The sequence below is a fragment of the Suncus etruscus genome, chromosome X (assembly GCF_024139225.1).
Source record: "Suncus etruscus isolate mSunEtr1 chromosome X, mSunEtr1.pri.cur, whole genome shotgun sequence".
NCBI classification, from domain to species: domain Eukaryota; kingdom Metazoa; phylum Chordata; class Mammalia; order Eulipotyphla; family Soricidae; genus Suncus; species Suncus etruscus.
In genome coordinates this window covers 127,123,089-127,128,786 of record NC_064868.1, presented here as the reverse complement: position 1 = coordinate 127,128,786, position 5,698 = coordinate 127,123,089, and the positions used below count along the sequence as shown (strand labels likewise).

General features: G+C 42.5%; 1 non-coding gene across 1 annotated transcript; it reads left to right on the top strand.

Annotated features, from left to right (window-relative positions):
- Nucleotides 1–241: 241 nt before the first annotated feature.
- Nucleotides 242–343, top strand: LOC126000260 (U6 spliceosomal RNA). The gene has a single exon (XR_007492615.1). It is a non-coding gene; the product is annotated as a U6 spliceosomal RNA (small nuclear RNA).
- Nucleotides 344–5,698: the final 5,355 nt, after the last annotated feature.

Below are 5,698 nucleotides of genomic sequence, written 5' to 3'. Positions count from 1 at the left end.
ACATTGTGGGCTCTCCATTTTCAGTCCAGTTTAAAAAAGTCATAGGATCAAAGCACTCACCATTATGACAGTCTTTTGGGGTCCTCAGATCCTGTGTCCCTCTATGGGCCACCAGTTGTTGTATAAATATAAAATATAAGATCTTGTGTTGGGGTGAGGCCTTTCTTGGCACAGCACCATTACCCCTTTGGCCAGTGGGTCTGAAGGAGCAGGATAATGACATAGAATTTCAGAAGCAATGCTCGCTTCAGCAAAACATATTCAAATTGGAACAATACAGAAAAGATTAGCATGGCCCCTGCACAAGGATGACATGCAAATTTGTAAAGCATTCCACATTTTTTCATCTAATCTTTGATAAAGGAGCAAGAAGTCTTAAATGGAGCAAAGAAAACCTCTTCAACAAGTGGTGTTGGCACAACTGGCTAGCCACTTGCAAAAAATTGAACTTAGACCCCCAGTTAACATTATGTATGAAGTTAACACCCAAATGGATTAAAGATCTTGATATCAGACCCAAAACCATAAGAGATATAGAACAACACGTAAGTATAACATTCCACGACATTGAGACTAAAGACAGATTCAAGGAGGAAAATGGAACTCTCCAAGCAAGTGAAAGCAGAGATTAATAGATAGGAATATATTAAGCTGAGAAGCTTCTGCACCTCAAAAGAATACAAGAGCCACCACTGAGTGGGAGAAACTATTCATCCAATACCCATTAGATAAGGGCTAATATCCAAAATATACAAGGCACTGACAGAACTCTACAAGAAAAAAAAATCAAATCCCATCAAAAAATGGGGAGAAGAAATGGACAATTTGATAAAATAGAAATACAAATGGCCAAAAGGCACATGAAAAAATGCTCCTCGTCACTAATCATCAGGGAGATGCAAATCAAAACAACTATGAGGTACCACCTCACACCACTGAGATTGACACACATCACAAAGAATGAGAACAGTGTTGGTGGGTATGTGGTGAGACAGGAACACTTTTATTTTTATTTTTATTTTGAATTATGAGAACAAAAGATGCAAAGAAAGAGGACAAGGTAAAGTTACAGTGGAAGGACAATCAGCCATAACATAATTCTCAGAAGAAGTCCCCTTGCTGATATCTTAACTTTGAACTTTCAGCCAAAGAACATTAAGATAAATAAAACAGAATCCATGTACAATTACTTTGTCCCTCAAGTCCCCAGATTGTAGCACATTATAATATTTCTTAACAGCACACAAGGCAATATAAAGCCATAAAACTTATGTAACTCCTTAAACATTAGAGGCATAGTATTTTTTACATTTCCATGTACATGCATATTAGCTTAAGTTAACCTCAAATTTTAAGTGGGTGCATTTAACCTCAAATTTTAAGTGGGTGCATTTAACCTCAAATTTTAAGTGGGTGCATTTTAAGGATTAGAGTCAAAGGAGCACAGTAAAAATGGTGTTAGAGTGGCAATTGTTGTTTGCATAGGCCCACCAAAATATGAGAGGCATGGAAAGGAATAACCTTGGCCTAAACACAAAGAGATCCTACCCCTGTAGTTTCCTGGCATAAGACCAACTCTAGGCTTCAGGCACTTTTCACACAGTCTCTGTTGTTGGTATCATGTTTCTGTATTAAAGATTCTGGAATCTGCATATCCTAAATTGAAGTCATGCTGTGGAGTGTCTTCTTGTTTCACCTCACCATGAAAGGGCAATGCAAGAAGCCCTGTCCTGTAAGTAGGTCGTTGTTAAGTTTTCTCATTGTTAAGGAAAGTCTCTTTTCAGCAGGACGATGTCTGAGCAGTGGTAGGGTCTTTCATGGTAGAGGATTGCTTCCAGGTGATGTTATAGACTAACCTCACAATTAAGGGGAAATACAGCAAGCCCTGTCCAGTAAGCAGGTCATTGTTTTTGTTAAGTCTTCTTAGTGTTAAGGGAAGTCTTTTTTGAGTAGATTGATGTCAGAGCAGCTGTAGGGTCTTCCCTTGTAGAGGAATGCCTCCAGGTGATGTTATATACAACCTTGGATGTTTTGTAGATGTCTTCTCTAGATCAGAGGTGAATGGAGAATGCCCATTTTTCTGAGGCCTGTACCAGGTCTTTATGTCAATGTTCAGGGTGTAAGGTCTCATTGCACTACAAGATTTGTGTGTTCCCATCTCTATTAAATAAGAACTTATTGGTATATATAGTATTTTCCTGTTTTAGTGTGCCTAAGCAAACAAGAAATAAAGCCACGTGGTGCTATCAGATATGGGGGTGTAAGAACATTTCCAACAATACCCATGACTTGGTTCAAATAAAAGCATTAAACTGAGGGATTCTTTCACATCAAATTTCATATTGAGGAGTTCACAAAGAGAAGATAAAAAACATGGGGGGATTTCATCACTGTATAAGAAAATATTCAGCAAAAGTTATAGCGATCAAAGAAAACACCCATAAAATGATGAAGAGACATAAGTGTCCTTTTTATGCCTTTTAAAATAGTTGGGTGGGTGTTAACTCCAGGGCACCACTTTGATCTGTGACTTAGGACTCTACAGTATTAAGTTAGAAAGGGTAAATTAGCAGTAATGATGGTAGGAGTTAAGGAAGTTAAAGAGAAATATGAACTTATGAAGGGGTATGCAAAAGGGCAGAGTACAAACTGGACATTCTGCATATATAAAAACATAATTCAATGACAGTGAGTACTATTAATGTTTCTTGTGCGCACGGGGCAATAGCCCCCGCGCGATTTTGAAAATATAGACTGGACAGAGATTACCAGTGACTTCAAGAAGCTGGGAGGCCAGAAGTTCAGGGCCCCACCCAAACCCTCCCTAAGGAGCTGAATGGATAATGGGGGAAAGCCTAGGGTACCTTCGAGCTCCACCAAGGGGCCCAACTCACCAGCTTGCCCAGGCATGTGGCCCGGGGAAGCCCTGAAGATCTGGAGCAAGGTGGTAGAGGGGTTCTGGGGTTACCCAAGTCCCGCACCCCCACTAGGCCTGGTTAGGAAGGCCTCCGATTGGCGGGAGCCTGCCAAACCCCCTCCTGCTAGACTCCCGGCTCCCAAGAAGGAGAGATCCTTCAAGAAGCTGGGAGGCCAGAAGTTCAGGGCCCCACCCAAACCCTCCCTAAGGAGCTGAATGGATGATGGGGGAAAGCCTAAGGTAACTTTGAGCTCCACCAAGGGGCCCAACTTACCGGCTTGCCCAGGCATGTGGCCCGGGGAAGCCCTGAAGATCTGGAGCAAGGTGGTAGAGGGGTTCTGGGGTTACCCAAGTCCTGCACCCCCATTAGGCCTGGTTAGGAAGGCCTCCGATTGGCGGGAGCCTGCCAAACCCCCTCCTGCTAGACTCCTGGCTCCCAAGAAGGAGAGATCCTTCAAGAAGCTGGGAGGCCAGAAGTTCAGGGCCCCACCCAAACCCTCCATAAGGAGCTAAATGGATGATGGGGGAAAGCCTAGGGTACCTTTGAGCTCCACCAAGGGGCCCAACTCACCAGCTTGCCCAGGCATGTGGCCCGGGGAAGCCCTGGAGATCTGGAGCAAGGTGGAAGAGGGGTGCTGGGGTTAAACTCTTATCCACTGCTGGTGGGAATGCTGCCTAGTTCAACCTTCTGAAGGGCAATATGGAGATTCCTCCAAAAACTGGAAATCGAGCTCCCTTATGATCCAGTTATACCACTACTAGGAATATACCCTAGGAACACAAAAATACAATACAAAAATCCCTTCCTTACACTTATATTCATTGCAGCACTATTTACCAGAGCAAGACTCTGGAAACAACCAAGATGCCCTTCAACAAATGAATGGCTAAAGAAATTATGGTACATATACACACTGGAATATTATGCAGCCGTCAGGACAGATGAAGTTATGAAATTTTCCTATACATGGATGTACATGGAATCTATTATGCTGAGTGAAATAATCAGAGAGAAAGACGGAGAATGGTTTCAATCATCTATGGGTTTTAAGAAAAATGAAAGACATGTCTCACCAATTCTCAGAGACAAGAGTAGAGGGCTGGATGTTACAGCTGACCTCATGAACCTCACTACAAAGAGTGATAAGTTTAGTTAGAGAAACAACTACTATACTCCAAGGACTTCAAGAGAAACTTCTTCTGCGCCTGTCTGCCTGTGTTTCTGAATCCCTGGTTTCCTCAGAGGCCTAGGGAGTGCACCGCCAAAAAACTGCATTTTGAAGCTGCCCAGTAAGTACATTCTGGCTGCGGGGGTCGCTGTCCAATAAGCTGAGGTCTCTGGCCTGTGAAGGCTCTGCCCTGCTGTGCCTTTGTTCACTCTGAGGACTTCAAGACTTCTTCTGCACCTGTCTGCCTGCGTTTCTGTATCCCTGAAGGTTTCCACAGAGGCCTAGGGAGCACTCCCCCAAAAAACTGCATTTTGAATCTGCCCAGTAAATACAATCTGGCTGTGGGGGTCGCTGTCCAATAAGCTGAGGTCTCTGGCCTGTGGAGGCTCCGCCCTGTTGTGCCTTTGTTCACTCTGAAGACTGTCAACTAGAGGCAGCAGAAGAGCATGGCTGCTTCACTTTCCTTCGCAGCCGCGTACTCTTTATAACCAATGAACCCCACCACAACACGCAGGAAAAACCACACTACTAGTGGGACAATGGGGAAACCTCGCAGGCAAACACCATCCACAGAGAATGAAGACGAAAGCTCAGATGACCTAATAAATTCCAACCACCTGATTAACTTCTCAGATAAGGAATTTAAAATAGAAATATGGAAATATTCATAGAACTCAAAAAAAGCATAAATCGATCTGAACAGAACACAAAGACAGAAATCAGAAAACTCCAAACTGAAATAACAGATCTGAAAAACATGGTTGCTCAACTGAAAATATCAATTGATAGCATCGCCAACAGGGTATCAGCAGCTGAGGAGAGAATCGGAGTACTGGAAGATGTAATGCAGAAAAACTCAACACAACAGAAGAAATTGGAAAAAAAACCTAAAGACAAATGAACAGCAATGGAAAAAGTACTCAAGGAATGCGAACAGATGAAAACAGAAGTCTTTGATAAACTCAACAGAAACAACATAAGAATCATTGGAGTCCCAGAAACCCATGAAGGAGATCTCCAGGAAGAATCAACTGTCAAAGACATCATCAAAGATATACTCCCAGAGTTAAAGACTACATGCACTCAAATCCTGCATGGCCGAAGAGTAACAGCTACAAGAGACCCAAAGAGAAACACCCAAAGACACATCCTCATTACAGTGACAAATCCCTTAGATAGAGATAGAATACTGAAAGCAGCAAGATCAAAAAGGGAAATTACATTCAAAGGAGGATCCCTAAGACTTACAGCAGACATGTCACAAGAAACTCTCAAGGCTTGAAGACAGTGGTGGGATATTGTGACAAGACTGAATGAAATTAATGCCACACCGAGAATACTGCACCCAGCCTGACTTCAGGTTTGAAGGAAGAATACATAGCTTCATAGATAAACAACAGCTCAGAAACTTCACAGATAATAAACCAGCCTTAAAGAAAAAACTGACAGGTCTACTCTAAGACAAGAGAGACCAAAAAGCACAGCAAACTTATCTACAAAGATGACATTAAATCGTATGATAATCATCTCCCTCAATGTCAATGGACTAAATTCACCAATTAAAAGAGACATGGAGTGGCAAAATGGGTCAAAAAGATGAATCTAACCTTCT